Source organism: Xenopus laevis, chromosome 2L (genome assembly GCF_017654675.1).
Source record: "Xenopus laevis strain J_2021 chromosome 2L, Xenopus_laevis_v10.1, whole genome shotgun sequence".
In the NCBI taxonomy this organism is placed as follows: domain Eukaryota; kingdom Metazoa; phylum Chordata; class Amphibia; order Anura; family Pipidae; genus Xenopus; species Xenopus laevis.
Genome location: NC_054373.1, coordinates 113,697,021 through 113,717,013, shown reverse-complemented (window position 1 = coordinate 113,717,013; position 19,993 = coordinate 113,697,021).

The following is a 19,993-nucleotide window of genomic DNA, read 5'->3' as shown; positions in this document are numbered from 1 at the left end:
GTCGCTGCATGATGATGTCATCATTGGTGCCAGGATCTCGTCATAAAAGGGTGCCCAAAACATTGTGACGGCGCCCAAGAATAGGATTCAAATCACTACTGATCCTGGGTTCCTGTACTGCCTGTTTTCCAGCCTTAATTCCTGCTCCAGCCTTGATTCCTGCTCCCAGCCCTGATTCCTGCTTCCAGCCTTGATTCCTGCTCCCTGTCTGTGATTCCTATTACCTGCCTGTGTTATTGAACTCTGCCTGGACTTTGGACTTTTGCATCTGATCTGCCTGCCCTCGTTAACTCCTGCCTGTGACCACTACTACTGATTCTGCTTAACCCTTCGGATACCGCGACCTTGCTCCCACTAGAGGGCTTCCTCCTTGATCCAGACTACCTCCCTGGAGGGAGCTCCCGGCTCCCTGACAGGTGTGACTGCAGTTTCTTCGGATAAGTGAGTAGAATAAGAGACGAGTCTGCATACTTCTTCTTTACGAGAGCACATGCAGAAGCATGTGTTCTCCTAATGATATCCTAAAATGCGTTCCGCAAGGCAGCCCAGCAGGGTCCAGATGAGCCAGGCCTTCACTGACCACACACTACAGGGACAGCAGTGAGGATCAAGCAAGCACCAGGGGGAGGAGCCTCCCTGCTCCAACAGATGCAAGCAATGAGTCGGAGGCAGAATCCAGGAGGTCCAGTTCAGTAGTCAGGGTGGCAGGAGATGACACCCACCTGTCCAGGGTATGAAAGGGTGAGATTCTTGATTTATACTCTCATGAGATGATTGTGTGGATATCAGTGATAGTAAAAATAAGGAAAAGAATGAGGAGGAAAGAAGACAGTACCGGCGGATCCCGAAAACATTTGGGACCTGACTGTGCTTTTTGTATCTACGCCAGTGTGTTAAGGGAATGATCTCCTGATAGTTGTTCAGCTTTGTTCTGCTATGTGGATGAAATCTGGTCCGCATACAAAGATTATGGGGGCATCGCCTGGCGATGAACACTTCCACCAGTGCAAGACAGCTCACCCTAGCATTTGTTGGAATCACAAAGACATAAGCCACTGTCTGCGTTTAATGGGCCCACAAAAAGGGACCCCATCTCAGGGGGGCCAGTGTGCTAGAAACATCCAGCTTGTTTGCCACAGCTAAGCCAGGGTTCTGTTTCCAGTTCAAATAAGGTAATTGTAAATGGCACAGCAACTGTCGCTTCCGTCACGAGTGCTTTGGGTGCAGCGGCTCCCACCTTTTACCAAGGGCTTCAGGGAGGGTTTCAAAATTCCCTTTCAGGAGAGTGGGGGTTTGAGTGCTGGCAAAATGGGGACAGTGGGGGACTTGCCTGAAGTAGTCAAAGAAAAATTGGAAAAAGAGATCCTGTTAGGCAGTGGCTGGCCCCTTTGCGACTCCCCCATTGTCGCAATTTAGGGTCTTGCCTTTGGACGTGGTGCCCAAAAAGGAGGCTGGAAAGTACAGGCTTATTAACCACCTCTCCCATCCCCCCATCACCTTGTGAGAGTGAAAAGGGGCACAGGACTGGATTTGGAGGTGTGGAGATTTTTCTTGGTGAATTTTAATGGATGTGCTTTTATCTGGGGGGAGAAGTTCATGGCAGAAGCAGGGCGGGGCGGGGCATTGGTGTGCGAATAGATGGCCCAGAACATGGTTGGAGGGGGAGTTCAGCAAAAACATTGCTTTTTTGGAACTTTTTCCTATTTCGGTGGCGGTGGAACTGTGGGGAGGAGAGTTTTGGAACCACAGGGTTTGTTTTAATCCAATAATTCAGAGGTGGTGAAGGCAATTAATGGCCTTACTGCCAGCTGTTTACCAGTGTTCGCATTGCTAAGGAGATTAGTCCTTGTTTGCTTGCGCTTTTAACATTTGGTTACAAGCAGGCCCGGATTTGTGAAAAGTCCACCTAGGTGGGGAGAGCAGGGATTTAAGGGAAAGAGAAGCCAAGGACAGGTAGACTAACTTTTGCTTTTTTTGTTACAGGTAAGACTCTTCAATCTGTTGTACCTGGATATGGATGTGAATGCAGCCTGGGGAGTTCTGAAGAGAAGGATCATGACGCCAAAAAGGTTTCGTGAAGAAGGGGAGAGCTCAATGAGTATTGCCAGACCCAAAAGGAAGGTATGCTTCCTGTCACAGGGCAGTCCCCCAAGAAAATCCAGGAGTGGAGGAACCGGTGGTTCTAGATGGAAGCTGAGAGAAGGAGTTCATTATCGGGAAAGTTATCGAGTGCCAAGTTTCCTTTTTAGGAACAGGGAAGATGAGGAAAGCTGGAGGCAATGGAAGAAGGAAAAAGCACAGAGGCAAGAGGAGGAAGCGGGCCCGTCAACACCGCAGAAGGAGAGGGAATTGACTTCAACAAGTGCAAGGGTACAAGCACCATAGAAAGAGAGTACAGTTCCAGAGGTTTCAAGAAGGGTCGGCCACTGAGGCAGCCAGACTGGGAATGGGGACCAGTTGGTAAAACAATTGGGAAGGTGGGAGCCGGCACATCCAACCATATGTATGGCTGGGGTCCTTAATTGACTAAAATATTGATTTTGTTCCCTATACACTTGTTGCTTGAGTCTTCCCATTCACTTATTAAGTTCTGTTGTCCCTGTTTTTCTGTTTCAGGTCGGGTTGCAGCAGTCTTGTGGTTGATGGGATGGAAGATTTAAATTATGAGGGTAGACTGTCAAGGTTGGGATTGTTTTCTCTGGAAAAAAGGCGCTTGCGAGGGGACATGATTACACTTTACAAGTACATTAGAGGACATTATAGCAGGGGACCTTTTTACCCATAAAGTGGATCACCATACCAGAGGCCACCCCTTTAGACTAGAAGAAAAGAACTTTCATTTGAAGCAACATAGGGGATTCTTCACAGTCAGGACAGTGAGGTTGTGGAATGCACTGCCGGGTGATGTTGTGATGGCTGATTCAGTTAATGCCTTTAAGAATGGCTTGGATGATTTCTTGGACAGACAGGGGTGCTTCGACAATGAGGCGAGTTGAGGCTGTCACCTCAGGCGGCAGCGCCCCGCTACGTACCAGGGGCAGCAAAAATGCTGCTCCTGGTACTTTAAGAGCGAATTTCCAGGGGAGGGGGGGCAGCAGCAACTGCTGCTGCCTCAGGCCGCAGAGGGGCCAGGATCGCCCCTGTGGACAGACATAATATCAAAGGCTATTGTGATACTAAGCTCTATAGTTAGTATAGGTATGGGTATATAGAATTTAATTAAAAGTAGGGAGGGGTGTGTGTATGTTTGCTGGGTTTTCATTTGGAGGGGTTGAACTTGATGGACTTTGTCTTTTTTCAACCCAATTTAACTATGTAACTATGTGTAGCGCACCCGTAGGTGTAGCTTTTGCTGTGTATTAAGGCTGTGTGTGACCAGGCTAAAACTGCTTGTAGTGTGCCTAGACCCCCAGTGTACCCGTGCAACTCCCTGCAAAACTCCCGGTACCTGGTGTAGATCAATGCAGCAGGATATTCAGCCAGACAATTTCTTTGCAGTAAACTATAACTTCTTTATTAACAGAGAACAGTGGCAAGGTCGTAGTTCACAAGCACTTCAATGTTCACAGTAATCATAGAGTAGCTTCAAACAGTAGTATTCCCTCCAGGGGGTACAAGGTGCAGCAGACGGGCTAATATTCAATATATATCAAAGTTACAGCAAAATGGACTTGGGAAATAGTTACCACTCTCAATGGGCACTATCCCTCTGGTGAAGCACTAACTAAGGCATGGGTTTCTCAGCCTGGGGTCTTGTATCTTGGTACCGGACTTGGTCCTCACCTCACCCACTGTATTCAGCCTGGGGTCTTGGGTCTTGGTATCCTATCTGGTCCTCAACTCACCCACTGTAGTCCCTGCTCTATTGGTTCAAATACCACGGGGTCCTAACCCCACTATTTCTCCTCGTTGGAGCCACATATGCTCACTAGCTACCCTGTGCTGACTTTCACTCCTAGAGCGACTATTACTGTGTTACTAGCATTTCATTTGGGGTGTATAATGTTCATATAATGTTTGTGTCTATTTGAACATTGTTATTTTAATATTGTGGTTTAATACATTTAATGTTTTGACAACAGTTTGTTAATAAAGCTGTGGCCTGTTTTATCAGGTCAGCCGACCTAACTTGACAATGCACAGTCAGGGGGCCCAAACTGAATAGGAGGAAGGGCCTTGACAGTTGCGAGGAAAGGGAAGCAAGGAGAAAAAAAGAAATGGGGCAGCACAGATTTAGTGTGTAGCAGGGGATAGGAGAGGAGCAGGGAGGAAGTACCTGCCTCTTCCAGAGCAGCACAAGGCGACCAGCATCCCACCCACCAACCCTGGGTTTAGGGTGAAGTTCATTGGAAGATTGATGTCATGGTGGAGTGATTTGTTTGTCACAGCAGCATGGGAATTCTTGCCAGGGGTGGGGGTTTATGCCCCCAATTAGGCACAAGGCTGCCAAGTGGATTATGGTTTTATGGTTTCCTGCTCCTACTTGCTCACCTAACGCTTGCGGCAGGTGGCCGGCATGGCAGGTAGCCAAGTTGGTGGTGTCTTTTGGTGAGCAAGCACCAAAAGGGGGTGTATAATGTTCATTTAATGTTAATGTATATTTGAACATTGTTATTTTAATATTGCAGTTCAATAAATTTATTATTTTTAAAAACAAATTTGTTAATAAAGCTGTGGCCAGTTTTATCCCAACCTGGTTATAGTTATTGTCTATCAGCCAACCTAACTTGACGATCCACAGTCATGTGAGAGATTGAACAGATACTCCTACCTCTCATTTCAGTCTAGACTCTCAGCAGAGATGTTCTCTGAGCAGCTCTGATACAGTGACAATTTTAGGAGGTAAATGGTTTTCAAAATGGTTTTTTTCCTGCATCATTACACATTTGGGGGTGGATGATTACAATATCTGAATATGAATATTATATGAAATGTCTCCTTTAAAAGCAGTGCTGTAACTATTAAATTGTTCATTATATATTCAGTGAAAATGTTTTACTTTTTCAAGTTATATGTAGGCCTTAAAGCAATAGTTCAGTGTGAAAATAAAAACTGTGTAAATAGATAGGCTGTGCAAAATAAAAAATGTTTCTAATATAGTTTGTTAGCCAAAAATGTAATATATAAAGGCTGGAGTGAACAGATGTGTAATAAAACAGCCAGAATCCAACTTCCTGCTTTTCAGCTCTATAACTTTAAATTAGTCAGCGACTTGAATGGGGGCCACATGGTACATTTCTGTTCAGTGAGTTTACAATTGATCCTCAGCATTTAGCTCAGATTCAAAAGCAACAGATATGACCCATGTGGCCCCCCCCTCTCAAGTCTCTGATTGGTTACTGCCTGGTAGCCAGGGTAACCAGTCAGTGTAAACCAAAAGAGCTGAAAAGCAGGAAGTAGTGATCTGACTGACATGTTATACATCAAATCACTCCAGCCTTTATACATTACATTTTGGGCAAACTAACTAAATTAGAAATATTTTTTATTTTGCACAGCCTATCTATTTACCCAGTTTTTATTTTTACACTGAACAATTCCTTTAACTCGCTTTAACAATCCATTTTTCTGTGGCCAAAACCCACAATGCAATGTATTTTTTTAATAGTTTACTGTAGATTTTTCTCCTGTTTTGTCATGTTTGACTATGTATTGGGGAAATTGCAGGCCTGTTATACTAACCAAACTTTTGGTTAAAGAATATTTTTTTAATGCTCTTTAAAGGGTAGTTTTGGTGAAAAGCAAGTTGAGTTGAAACATAAGATGCTTAAAAAAAGATTTTTGTTTGCAAATAGTCAAATATGCCTGGAAAATTAGTTTTTTTTGGTTTTCAAATGCAGCCTTTAATGTTTTCAGACAAATAAATTCCTTTAAATAAGGCAGTTTCTGTCCAGTGTCTGGCTATGCACTGCTCTGCACAATAGATAAAATATCCAACTCAAAGTTCACAGCACAGTTATGGAGAGTCATGTGCTACTCCCTTACATGCACATCTGAATGACACACAAGTTAAGATGTTGGAGGCAGAAGTAGGAACACCTACATGCTTCCCCTGCCCACTTCTGATGAACAAAGCCCTACACAACACAGGTGTAATGCTAATCTGACTAGGCAGACCAAAAAGGGGTTAATGTCCAGCTAGTTGTTAGAGCATGGGTTACGTGTGACTCAAAACACTTCAGGCTAGGGACTTTGCTACATGGAAGATTTCCCAGGTGGAGTAGTTTAACTGCAAATCTCACGCTACTTTGCTACACCAAATAGAAATAATGGGCGCCAGGAAATTCTTGTGATAAACCAAACAAATAACTGTTTATTTGTACAAGACAAATGAGCCCAGGGTTTACTTACAGAGGTACAAGGCATACACAATGCCACACAGCAGGCTGAAACAGGTTACATTACACAGCAGAGACAGTGACTTCCATCAGGCAAGGTAGTCAGGTAGTACATTCATTTTCTTCTGTAATATACCTCAGAGTGGTCCGGCTCCCACCCAGTGGAGTGATCAGGGATAACACCTTTTTTAATCCTGACACCCTATCCACTGTGGCCCCTTCACTCTAGGCAATTCAAAAGCCTTGGGAAGCTACTCCCTACTACAATCCTCGATGGAGCTCCAACTACTCTTACTATCTGTCCTCTCTACCTTACTCTCCTAGAGAGTCTATGACAGAATTAACCCTGTTTAGCTAATCTCATTCACAGGGTTCCCTGCTCCCCAACTTAGACACTAGAGGACCCAGTCCCTCTAGGCACATGGCTTTTCTGGGCCATGCTGTACCCAGGCTCCCCTTGGCACACCCAGCCAGATCAGCACCCAGCAGCCAAAGAGGAAGATCCACCCCTTCTCACTCACTATACCAGAGTGTGACAGGATGTAGTCACAGCGCCTCCTGGCCCATAGCATTGGATATGCAAATACTTAAACTAGAAATTAGATACATGAGCTTTTCCCCAGTAACTAGGGAAAAGGAAGTTAGGGACTTAAAGCCATAGAGGTATTGTTAACTCTATGGGTCCCTACATACATACATTTTGTCCCGACAATGGTACAAAATATTCCCCACACATATCAACACCACAGTGCAATATACACAGTACCATCACATCCTCTTCCGGTACCCTCTCCTGAGGCATATCACAGAACAATGGTCACTGCAAAGGAAAAACAGCATACACAATACTGTATCATGGAAGTGTCAAGTGCAATAACAGTTGTCTCAAACTTTATTACAACATATGCCAGCTATCACACTTCCCCCACCCAAGGGTCCACACAGGCCACTCCTTGGGATGGTAGAAGACACTACTCCGCCGAGTAGATAGAGGTAGAAGAATTGTGGTGGGGATCAATAGTCTTTTATTAGAACCCACTATTTCAACAGTCCACAGTCCTTCAATCAACAAATAAAGCTGTACTCTAGGCATCTCAAACTCTGCAGTGAGTCCATAGAGAAGCTGTATAACATCTCAGGCGTAGGTCCTTCCTCTGCCACAGAAACATCTGGCTCCATGGGCACGGATGGAGGTACGATTTTTTTGGGGCTTGCTGGGCACTCTGCTTAAAAAATGCAGCCCTCCTGGCAACTTACAGCCGCAAGTGCCACAGTAAGGGACCCCTGGACCCGGCCAGCCATCCCAACCTTCATTGGCCATCTCGTGGTTAAAGAATTGCTGAACTGGTCGGACTGTAATAGCACAGGAACTAACCTCCACAGCGAGGGGGCAGTTTAGCACGCCTGGCCCTAGGGAGACATGGTTGTGTACACAGGAACAGCCTGGTGGCGGTAATCGCTTCTGGCACTGGGTAGCAGTGTAGAACAGCAGCCGCTCACATCCATCTCCAGCCAGCGTGTAATCCAAAATGGCCGTGGACACATCAGATCTGGGCACCACCTTAATAGAAAATGTGACAATGAGTTCTCGCCCCAATATGGCGACCAAGAACTATTGCCCAGCTTGTTGAGTGACGCAGGCGTGGGCCCATGGGAACCACCCGGGGAAGAATCTCCAAAACCCCGAACCCACGGCCAAATAGTTTCACGCCAAAAAACAGACACAGCGTGCAGGACTGCCCTTTTGCCTACTGGGTCCTGCAGCCTGTTACTGATTTTTAAAGCAACAGTAGCACAGCCTGGTTTGAGAAATCGAGCCCCACGTTGGGCGCCAAAATGTAGCGCTAATCTGACTAGGCAGATCAAAAAGGGGTTAATGTCCAGGTAGTTGTTAGAGCATGGGTTATATGTGACTCAAAACACTTCAGGCTAGGGCCTTCGCTACATGGAAGATTTCCCAGGTGGAGTAGTTTAACTACAACTCTCACGCTACTTGGCTACACCATATAGAAATAATGGACACCAGGATATTAGGGGATAAACCAAATGAATAACTGTTTATTTGTACAAGACAAATGAGCCCAGGGTTTACTTACAGAGGTACAAGGCATACACTATGCCACACAGCAAGTTACAGCTCACAGCAGAGACAGTGACTCCCATCAGGCAAGGTAGTCAGGTAGTACATACATTTTCTTCTGTAATATACCTCAGAGTGGTCCTAGAGTGGTCCTAGAGAGTCAATGACAGAACTAACCCTGTTTAGCTAATCTAATTCACGGTATGACTATGAAGATTTTCATTCAAGAAACAATGGTATCATATGATGTCACTTCATTGTTCACATGTATACCTACTACAGAGGCGATTGAGACTGTAAGAAATCGACTGCAACATGATAACACCCTCAGCAGCAGAACGAAGCTCAGTCCCAACCAAGTTTGTTTGTTGCTAGATTTGTGCCTTAACACCACATACTTCAAGTACAAGAACCTTTTTTATAGACAGAAACATGGCTGTGCAATGGGTTCTCCAGTCTCTCCTATTGTAGCAAACTTGTACATGGAGGAAGTGGAAAGGAGGGCCTTACTTACTTTCCAGGGAACTACACCGACTCACTGGTTCAGGTATGTGGATGATACTTGGGTTAAAATCAGATCCAATGAAGTGGCGGCCTTTACAGAACACATTAACTCAGTGGACAATAACATCAAGTTCACAAGGGAAGATGTCCACGATAACAAACTTGCTTTTTTGGACTGTTTGATATGTATCCAAGAGGGGGGTAACTTGAAGACGGAAGTATACAGGAAACCCACTCATACGGATCAATATCTGTTGTTTGATTCCCACCATCCACTGGAACACAAACTGGGTGTCATTCGAACCCTACACCACCGGGCGGAATGTGTGGCAACTGATACAGAGTCTAAAGACAAAGAGCAAAAACATCTCAGAGGAGCTTTGAAAGCGTGTGGCTACCCAGACTGGGCCTTTGTCAAAACAGCAGCAACCAAGCCCAAGAGGAACACCAATAGAAATAACCGCCCGGAGACACATAGTAGGCGAAACATAGTCATCCCATATGTAGCTGGAGTGTCAGAGAAACTCAGGAGGATTTTCAACAAACACCATGTCCCTGTGTTTTTCAAACCTAGCAACACACTGAGACAAAAACTGGTACACCCAAAGGATCAAACACCAAAGGAAAAACAAAGCAATGTGGTATACGGAGTCCAGTGTAGCGAGGAGTGCACAGATCTATACATTGGGGAGACAAAACAACTGCTCTCCAAGCGAATGGCTCAGCACAGGAGGGAGAACTCTACAGGGCAAAACTCAGCTTACACTTAAAAGACAAGGGACACTCCTTTGAAGACAGCAAGGTCCAAATCTTGGATAAAGAAGACCGCTGGTTTGAACGAGGCGTGAAAGAGGCGATTCATGTCAAGGTGGAGAGACCATCTCTGAACAGAGGTGGGGGCCTTCGACACCACCTGTCTGCTACATACAATGCTGTTCTAACATCTGTACCCCGGCGGATTCAGAACACTTCACACATCCATTCATGCAACTCTCACAAGTAACACCTGTATCTAGGAGTTGCATGACACATTGGATAATCCTATCACAACTACACAGAATCAACACCTCTGTGAGTTTCTTCAGATGTCACCTCTTTGAAGAGTTACAATGTGCCATTGTAAATGGATTAGTGGAAGAGTTTATATGCCGAGAACTTCCCACACCAGTCAGTTGAACTGAAGAAGCTGCTCGGATGAGTAGTGAAACGTCTTCATTGATTACTCAGCAAGTCCAGTTGTTTTTTTGTTTTTTTTTTTAATTTGACTTATACTAGACTAATTCACGGTGTTCCCTGCTCCCCGACTTAGACAATAGAGGACCCGGTCCCTCTAGGAACATGGCTTTTCTGGGACTTGCTGTACCCAGGCTCCCCTTAGCACACCCAGCTGCATCAGCATCCAACAGCCAAAGACATGAGCTTTTCCCCAGTAACTAGGGAAAAGGAAGTTAGGGACTAAAAGCCATAGAGACTCTATGGGTCCCTACACAGGCATACATGAGCCAACGCAGAAGTGCTTAGAACAGGCCCCTCATCATTTCTATATTACTTACTACTTACTTTTAAGGTTTACTTATCCTTTAAGTAAAAAAAACGGCGCTGTAACTGGTAAAATGTTCATTATATATTCAGTGAAAATGTTTGAATTTTCAAGTTATATGTAGGCCTAAAGTTGCTTTGGCAATCCCTTGTTCTGTGGACCATGCATTTTGGTGAAAAGCAAGATGAGTTGAAACATAAGATGTTTTTAAAAAAAGATTTTTGTTTGTAAAGTCAAATATGCCTGGGAAATGTGTTTTTTTGTTTTCAAATGCAGCCTTTAATGTTTTCAGGCACAATTCCAGGTGGCCATGGATAGTTAAACCACATGATAAAGCAGATATGAATGAAAAGTGCAACGGCACAGCAGCACTACAAGACATGTATGTACATGAAAGGGACCTATTATCCAGATTGCTTGGGACTAGAGCAGGGCCAAGACAGCTGGGCCCCCTAGGTAACCCAGCCGCTACCTGCCCCCTCCCGTGTTCGTGCTCCTTAGTGCACCAATGTCAAATGTCTGCGGACTGATGTCAGGGGGGAGTGCCAGAGAGCACACTCGGACTTGGGGTAAGTGGTTGGAAGAGGTAAGTGCCCAGCACCTCCTTCAACTTTGCACCCTAGGCACGTGCTTCTTCTGCCTACCCCTAGTTCCAGCCCTGCTGCATAAGGGATAAGGGATTTTTTGAAATTTTGATCTCCATACATTATGTCTACTCAAAATCATTTTAAACATTAAATAAACCCAACAGAATTGTTTTGCTTTTAATAAGGATTAATTATATCTTAGTTGGATTCAAATCAATTTTAAATATTTGATTAAAATGGAGTTTATGGGAGACTGACTTTCTGTAATTTCTGGATAATGGTTTTTTGGCTTATGGGTCCCATACCTGTACAGATCTCAGAATTTTAACTGCAAGCAACAACTGCCATCTGAACTGAATAACAGCAAGTAGGCAGGAAGAAGTGAGCCAACATATCTGCAATTCCAAAACTAAGCAAAAAGTATATTTTATTGAAATATGACTTATTGACTTTTTAAATAGCAATATAACAATATATTCATGTTTAAACAATCAGAATAGAAAAGTAACATTAATGGGGGAACATAGTATATTTCATTAGTGAAAACAACCTGCGCAAAGACATTTGGGAATGTTTGTGAGAACATCTCAATGTGACTTTTGTGACTTAATGTGACTTCTTTGACTTGATATGACTTTTGTGACTCCTGACTTCTGTGACTCAATATGACTTTTGTGACTCAATGAGACTGTTTTGACATATTGTGACTTCTGTGACTCGATTTGACTCAAAGTAACGTCTGTGACTCGATGTGACTTCTGTGACTCAATGTAACTTCTGTGACTCAATGTGACTTCTGTGACACAATTTGACTCAATGTGACTTCTGTGACTCAATGAGACTTTTGTGACTTAATGTGACTTCTGTGACTCGATTTGACTCAAAGTAACTTCTGTGACTTGATATGACTTTTGTGACATCTGTGACTCGATGTGACTTCTGTGAATCAATGTAATTTTGGAGACTCAATGTGACACAATTTGACTTAATGTGACTTCTATGTCTCAATGTGACTTTTGTGTCTTAATGTGACTTCTGTGACTCAATTTGACTCAAAGTAACTCCTGTGACTTGATTTGACTTCTGTGACTTGATATGACTTTTGTGACTTCTGTGACTCAATGTGACTTCAGTGACTCATTGTGAATTTTATGACTTAATGTGACTTCTGTGATTCGATTTGAATCAAAGTAACTTTTGTGACTTGATGTGATTTTTGTGACTTGATATGACTTTTGTGACTTCTGTGACTCGATGTTACTCAATGTGACTTCTGTGACTCAATGTAACTTCTGCGACTCAATGTGACTTCTGTGATGCAGTTTTACTCAATGTGACTTCTGTGAATCAATGTGACTTGTGACTTCTGTGACTTCTGTGACTCGATTTGACTCAAAGTAACTTCTGTGACTTGATGTGACTTCTGTGACTTGATATGACTTTTGTGACTTCTGTGACTCGAAGTGATTCGGTGACTTTTGTGATGCAATGTGACTTCTGTGACACAATTTGACTCAATGTGACTTTTGTGACTCAATGAGACTGTTGTGACATAATGTGACTTCTGTGACTCGATTTGACTCAAAGTAACTTCTGTGACGCTATGTGACTCAATGTGACTTCTGTGACTCAATGTAACTTCTGTGACTCAATGTGACTTCTGTGACACAATTTGACTCAATGTGACTTCTGTGACTCAATCAGACTTTATGACTTAATGTGACTTCTGTGACTCGATTTGACTCAAAGTAACTTCTGTGACTTGATGTGGCTACTGTGACTTGATATGACTTTTGTGACTTCTGTGACTCGATGTGATTTGATGTGACTCGATGTGACCTTTGTGACTCAATGTGACACAATTTGACTCAATGTGACTTCTGTGACTCAATGTGACTTTTGTGTCTTAATGTGACTTCTGTGACTCAATTTGACTCAAAGTAACTCCTGTGACTTTATGTGACTTCTGTGACTTGATATAACTTTTGTGACTTCTGTGACTCCATGTGACTCCAGTGACTCAATGTGACTTTTATGACTTAATGGGACTTCTGTGGCTCGATTTGAATCAAAGTAACTTCTGTGACTTGATGTGATTTTTGTGACTTGATATGACTTTTGTGACTTCTGTGACTCGATGTGACTTCTGTGACTCAATGTGACTTCTGTGACGCAATTTGTCTCAATGTGACTTCTGTGAATCAATGTGACTTTTGTGACTTCTGTGACTCAATGTGACTTCTGTGACTCAATGTAACTTCTGTGACTCAATGTGACTTCTGTGACGCAATTTGTCTCAATGTGACTTCTGTGAATCAATGTGACTTTTGTGACTTCTGTGACTCGATTTGACTCAAAGTAACTTCTGTGACTTGATATGACTTTTGTGACTTCTGTGACTCAATGTGACTTCTGTAACTCAATGTAACTTCTGTTACACAATTTGGCTTAATGTGACTTCTGTGACTCAATGTGTATTTTGTGACTTAATGTGACTTCTGTGATTCGATTTGACTCAAAGTAACTTCTGTGACTTGATGTGACTTTTGTAACTTATGAGACTCAATGTGACTCGACGTGACTTCTGTGACTCAATGTAACTTCTGTGACTCAATGTGACTTCTGTGACTCAATGTGACTTTTGTGGCTTAATGTGACTCGATGTGACTCGGTGTGACTTCTGTGACTCAATGTGACTTTTGTGACTTAATGTAAATTCTGTGACTCGATTTGACTCAAAGTAACTTCTGTGACTTCATGTGACTTCTGTGACTTGATATGACTTCTGTGACTCAATGTGACTTCTGTGAAGCAATGTGACTTCTGTCACACAATTTGACTCAATGTGACTTCTGTGACTCAATGTAACTTCTGTGACTCAATGAGACTTCAGTGACACAATTTGCCTCAATGTGACTTCTGTGACTCAATGTGACTTTTGTGACTTAATGTGACTTGATGTGACTCAAAGTAACTTCTGTGACTTGATGTGACTTCTGTGACTTGATATGACTTTTGTGACTCGATGTAACTCGATGTGACTTCTGTGACTCAATGTAACTCCTGTGACTAAATGTGACTTCTGTGAGACAATTTGACTCAATGTGACTTCTGTGACTCAATGTGACTGTTGTGACTTCTGTGACTCAATGTGACTGTTGTGACTTCTGTGACTCAATGTAACTTCTGTGACTCTATGTGACTTCTGCGACACAATTTGACTCAATGTGACTTCTGTGACTTTTGTGACTTAAAGTGACTTCTGTGACTCGATTTGACTCAAAGTAACTTCTGTGACTTGATCTGACTTCTTTGACTTGATATGACTTTTGTGACTTCTGTGACTTGATGTGACTCGATGTGACTTGATGTGTCTCAATGTGACTTTTGTGATTTAATGTGAATTCTGTGACTCGATTTGACTCAAAGTAACTTCTGTGAATTTTGTGACTTCTATGACTCGATGTGACTCGATTTGACTTCTGTGACTCAATGTAATTTCTGTAACTCAATGTGACTTCTGTGACACAATTTGCCTCAATGTGACTTTTGTGACTTAATGTGACTTCTGTGATTCAATTTGACTCAAAGTAACGTCTGTGACTTGATGTGGCTTCTGTGACTTGATATGACTTTTGTGACTTGATATGACTTCTGTGACACAATTTGACTCAAGACTTCTGTGACTCAATGTGACTGTTGTGACTTAATGTGACTTCTGTGACTTCTGTGACTCAATGTAACTTCTGTGACACAATGTGACTTCTGTAACACAATTTGACTCAATGGGACATCTGTGACTCAATGGGACTTTTGTCACTTAATGTGACTTTGTGACTCGATGTGACACAATGTAACTTCTGTGACGCCTGTGACACAATTTGACTCAATGTGACTTCTGTGAATCAATGTGACTTTTCTGACTTAATGTGACTTCTGTGACTTGATTTGACTCAAAGTAACTTCTGTGACTTAATATGACTTCTGTGACTTGATATGACTTTTGTGATTCAATGTGACTCGATGTGACTCGATGTGACTCGTTGTGACTTCGGTGACTCAATGTGACTTCTCTGACACAATTTGACTTAATGTGACTTCTATGACGCAATGTGATTTTTGTGACTTAATGTGAATTCTGTGACTCAATTTGACTCAAAGTAACTTCTGTGACTTGATATGACTTCGGTGACTTGATATGACTTCTGTGACTTCTGTAACTCGATTTTACTTCTGTGACTCAATGTAACTTCTGTGACGCAATGTGACTTCTGTGACACAATTTGCCTCAATGTGACTTCTGTGACTCAATGTGACTTTTGTGACTTAATGTGACTTCTGTGACTCAAAGTAACTTCTGTGACTTCATGTGACTTCTGTGACTTGATATGACTTTTGTGACTCGATGTCACTCGATGTGACTTCTGTGACTGAATGTTACTCCTGTGACTCAATGTGACTTCTGTGACACAATTTGACTCAATGTGACTTCTGTGACACAATTTGACTCAATGTGACTTCTGTGACTCAATGTGACTGTTGTGACTTCTGTGACTCAATGTAACTTCTGTGACTCAATGTGACTTCTGTGACACAATTTTACTCAATGTGACTTCTGTGACTCAATGTGACTTTTGTGACTTAATGTGACTTCTGTGACTCGATTTGACTCAAAGTAACTTTTGTGATTCAATGTGACTCGATGTGACTTGTTGTGACTTCTGTGACTCAATGTAACTTCTGTGACTCAATGTGACTTCTCTGACACAATTTGACTCAATGTCACTTCTGTGACTCAAAGTGACTTTTGTGACTTAATGTGACCTCTTTGACTCGATGTGACTCAAAGTAAATTCTGTGACTTGATGTGACTTCTGTGACTTGATATGACTTTGTGACTTCTGTGACTTGATGTGACTTCTGTGACTCAATGTAACTTCTGTTACTCAATGTGACTTCTGTGACACAATTTGACTCAATGTAACTTTTGTGACTTAATGTGACTTCTGTGACTCGATTTGACTCAAAGAAACTTCTGTGACTTGATGTGACTTTTGTGACTTGATATGACTTATATGACTTCTGTGACTCAATGTGACTTGATGTTACTCAATGTAACTCAATGTGACTTATGTGACTTAATGTGACTTCTGTGACTCGATTTGGCTCAAAGTAACAAAGTCATATCAAGTTACAGAAGTCACATCAAGTCACAGAAGTTACTTTGAGTCAAATCGAGTCACAGGAGTCACATTAAGTCACAAAAGTCCAATTGAGTCACAGAAGTCATATTGAGTCAAATTGTGCAACAGAAGTCACATTGAGTCATAGAAGGTACATTGAGTCAAAGAAGTCACATAGAGTCAAATCGAGTCACATTAAGTCACAAAACTCACAGAAGTCACATTGAGTCAAATTTTGTCACAGAAGCCACATTGAGTCACAGAAGTTACATTGAATCACAGAAGTCACAACGAGTCACATTGGGTCACATCGAGTCACATAAGTCATATCAAGTCACAGAAGTCACATAAGTTACTTTGAGTCAAATCGAGTCACAGAAGTCAGATTAAGTCCCAAAAGTCACAGTCACATTGAGTCAAATTGTGTCACAGAAGTCACATTGAGTCACAGAAGTTACATTGAGTCACAGAAGTCACATTGAGTCACAGAATTCACCAAAGTCATATAAAGTCACAGAAGTCACATCGAGTCACAGAATTTACTTTGAGTCACATCGGGTCGCAGAAGTCACATTAAGTCACAAAAGTCACATTGAGTCACAGAAGTCACATTGAGTCAAATTGTGTCAAACACGTCACATTGAGTCACAGAAGTTACATTAAGTCACAAAAGTCACATTGAGTCACAGACGTCAAATAGAGTCACATCAAGTCACAGAAGTCACGTTAAGTTACAAAAGTCACATAGAGTAACAGAAGTTAAATGCGTCATGTCTATGTGACTTCTGTGACTCAATGTGACTTTTGTGACTTAATTTAAGAAAAGCATATGCTGAGAAAGGAATAGTGAACAAAAACATGATTATTTCATAAACAATACAGAATTTATAATTGATTGTATTAGAAAGATTATTATTTCAGTATAAGAAAGATTATATTGAATTTTCGTGATAGTTCCCCTTTAAGTTATGTATATAACTGGGTTCCCACTCCAAAAATGATTTCACCAGGCCAGGAAAAACTGTTCCCTCTCTCGCCCCCCCCCGATGGCACCCCTTAGTAGACTTAATTCATATTGCATCATTTTAACAGTCAGACATACAATTACAAATCATTTTGCAAAAATTGAAAATGTGTTATTAATGTACAGTATATTGCAAAAATGCTTAGAATTACATGTTGGGGGGAATTTATTTTTGGGTGGCAACCCCATTTAAGACAAAATAATTAATTGGGCAGAAAAGAAAAAGGAAAATCAATGCATACAAGTACAGTAAAACACAACTCATATATTCCATGCACATTCTTTACTTTATCTTATCAAAGAAATCTCTTTTCCAGATGTCATTAAATTGGATGACAATTTAAGTATGTAATTCTAGACAGCTATAATTATAAGAGGAGAATGTAGAGGAGTAACAACAGAAAACCCCGTCCCGCAGATGATATAACAATAAAGGGAGCACAAAGCCTGTGGCTATGTGAAGGCTCAAAAAGAAAACAGACCTGGTACACTATTTGGCGTCATGCCCAATACACAAATATTAATACTAATGTATACTTTCTAACGGAGACAACACTGTTAAACTGATAAAACTGAAAATTATTTTGAGTAGATCAGCTAATACAACTGTACAGTGTGCACAATATCTCTGTGACTGCTGAATTCACCAGTGCTGCCATCTGCCTTGATATTAATGGGGGTCACAAAGTATGCAGTTGAGAAGTGGCTCTGCAAAACCAATCGCCTCCAACCAACAAAAAACTTTTCGGAATCAAATCCAGCAACCAACTGATGTGTGTGTCTGTGTGTGTGTATTTGGAGCTTCTCTACCATACTGAAGCATAACAAATATTGTACTTTAGGGTGCTAGCACTTACTTGGCCCCCAATAGTTTAAAGCTTTACCAATTCACAATAATAGTTAAGCTTTTCCATTATTCATCTTAATAAGAACATGTAATCTGAACATCGGATATAGAGACGTTTCTAAAAGTTTGCTGAAGTAAGTGTTGCCAAAGCTTTGTGTGGTTGGCAGTACTGTATAAACAGGGTTAGAGAGAACAAGTAAGCCAAAATATGATGCTTGTTTACTCCCAGGTCTTATAACCATATGTAACCTCTTCACTTTACTATGGTTTTCAGTGTTTCCTTATTTTCCCTTTATAAGATACCCTGTATATTCATTTTAACAATTGTTGATAGGTTACTGCAACCTTCACGTTCCCTGCACTCAATTACTCATTACCAAGTGCTACATATTTTCTGTACACCAAGCAACCAAAGTACTTGTGGGTAATTCACATTCCATTTTTACATCCATATGTGTACACAGGTATGGGATCCAAAAATCCATTATTTAGAAAACTCTGAGTTACTGGAAGGCCATCTCCCATAGACTCTATTTGAAACAAATAGTTTTACTCCTCTGTAAGAATATAACAGTACTTTGTACTTAATGGTAACTAAGCACATACCTCCCAAAATCTGTTATTACAGATGTGATAATGAAAGTGAATTGCCCTTTAAGCTGCAGCTCTCAGTTCTCCCAAGAGACTTGCTTATTTTAAATAGTTACATTACATAGATAGTTACATAGATTCAATAGCAACAGATATGACCCATGTGGCCCCCCCTCAAGTCTCTGATTGGTTACTGCCTGGTAACCACGGTAACCAGCCAGTGTAAACCAAGAGAGCTGAAAAGCAGGAAGTAGAGTCCTGACTGACATGTTATACATCAAATAACTCCAGCCTTTATACATTACATTTTTGGCTAACTAACTATATTAGAAACATTTTTTTATTTTGCACACATCTATTTACACAGTTTTTATTTTTATACTGAACAATTCCTTTAAAGGGATACTGTCATGGGAAAACATGTTTTTTCAAAACATAGATAATAGTGCTGCTCCTGCAGACTTCTTACAATGAGACTGCCAGAAAGGAGTTCCATAGTGCAGGACTGGCTCTTTCTGAATGCACATGACCAGGCAAAATGACCTGAGATGGCTGCCTACACACAAATATTAAACTAAATACTATTTGCAGTGTAAACAGTGTAATTTAAATATAAAAAATACACCATAAAAATAATGACAGAATCCTTTTAAATAGTTGCAGCTATATCTAAGTGCAGTTACTTTGTATTCTGGGCTTTCTGCTAAAATTCCTCTTGTTTAATAAGGTTTTAGAAATGATGTATCTTTTTTTCTGGCTTCAGTGCAGGAGATCAAAGAGAAACTCGGGATATTTTAGTAACAATCCGGGACTGTCCTGAGGAAAACGGGACAGTTGGGAGTTATGACTAAGCATTAATCCATATTGGTGGCAAAACAATCCTATTGGGTTTATTTAATGTTTACATGATTTTTAGACTTAAAAAGGAAAACTATACCCCCAAAATGAACACTTAAGCAACAGATAGTTCATATCATATTAAGTGGCATATTAAAGAATCTTACCAAACTGGAATATATATTTAAGTAAATATTGCCCTTTTACATCTCTTGCCTTGAGCCACCATTTCGTAATGGTCTCTGTGCTGTCTCAGAGATCACCTGACCAGAAATACTACAACTCTAACTGTAACAGGAAGAAGTGTGGAAGCAAAAGGCACAACTCTGTCTGTTAATTGGCTCATGTGACCTAACATGTATGGTTTGTTGGTATGTTTGTGAGTACAGTGAATCCTACGATCCCAGGGGGCGGCCCTTATTTTTTAAAATGGCAATTTTCTATTTATGATTACCCAATGGC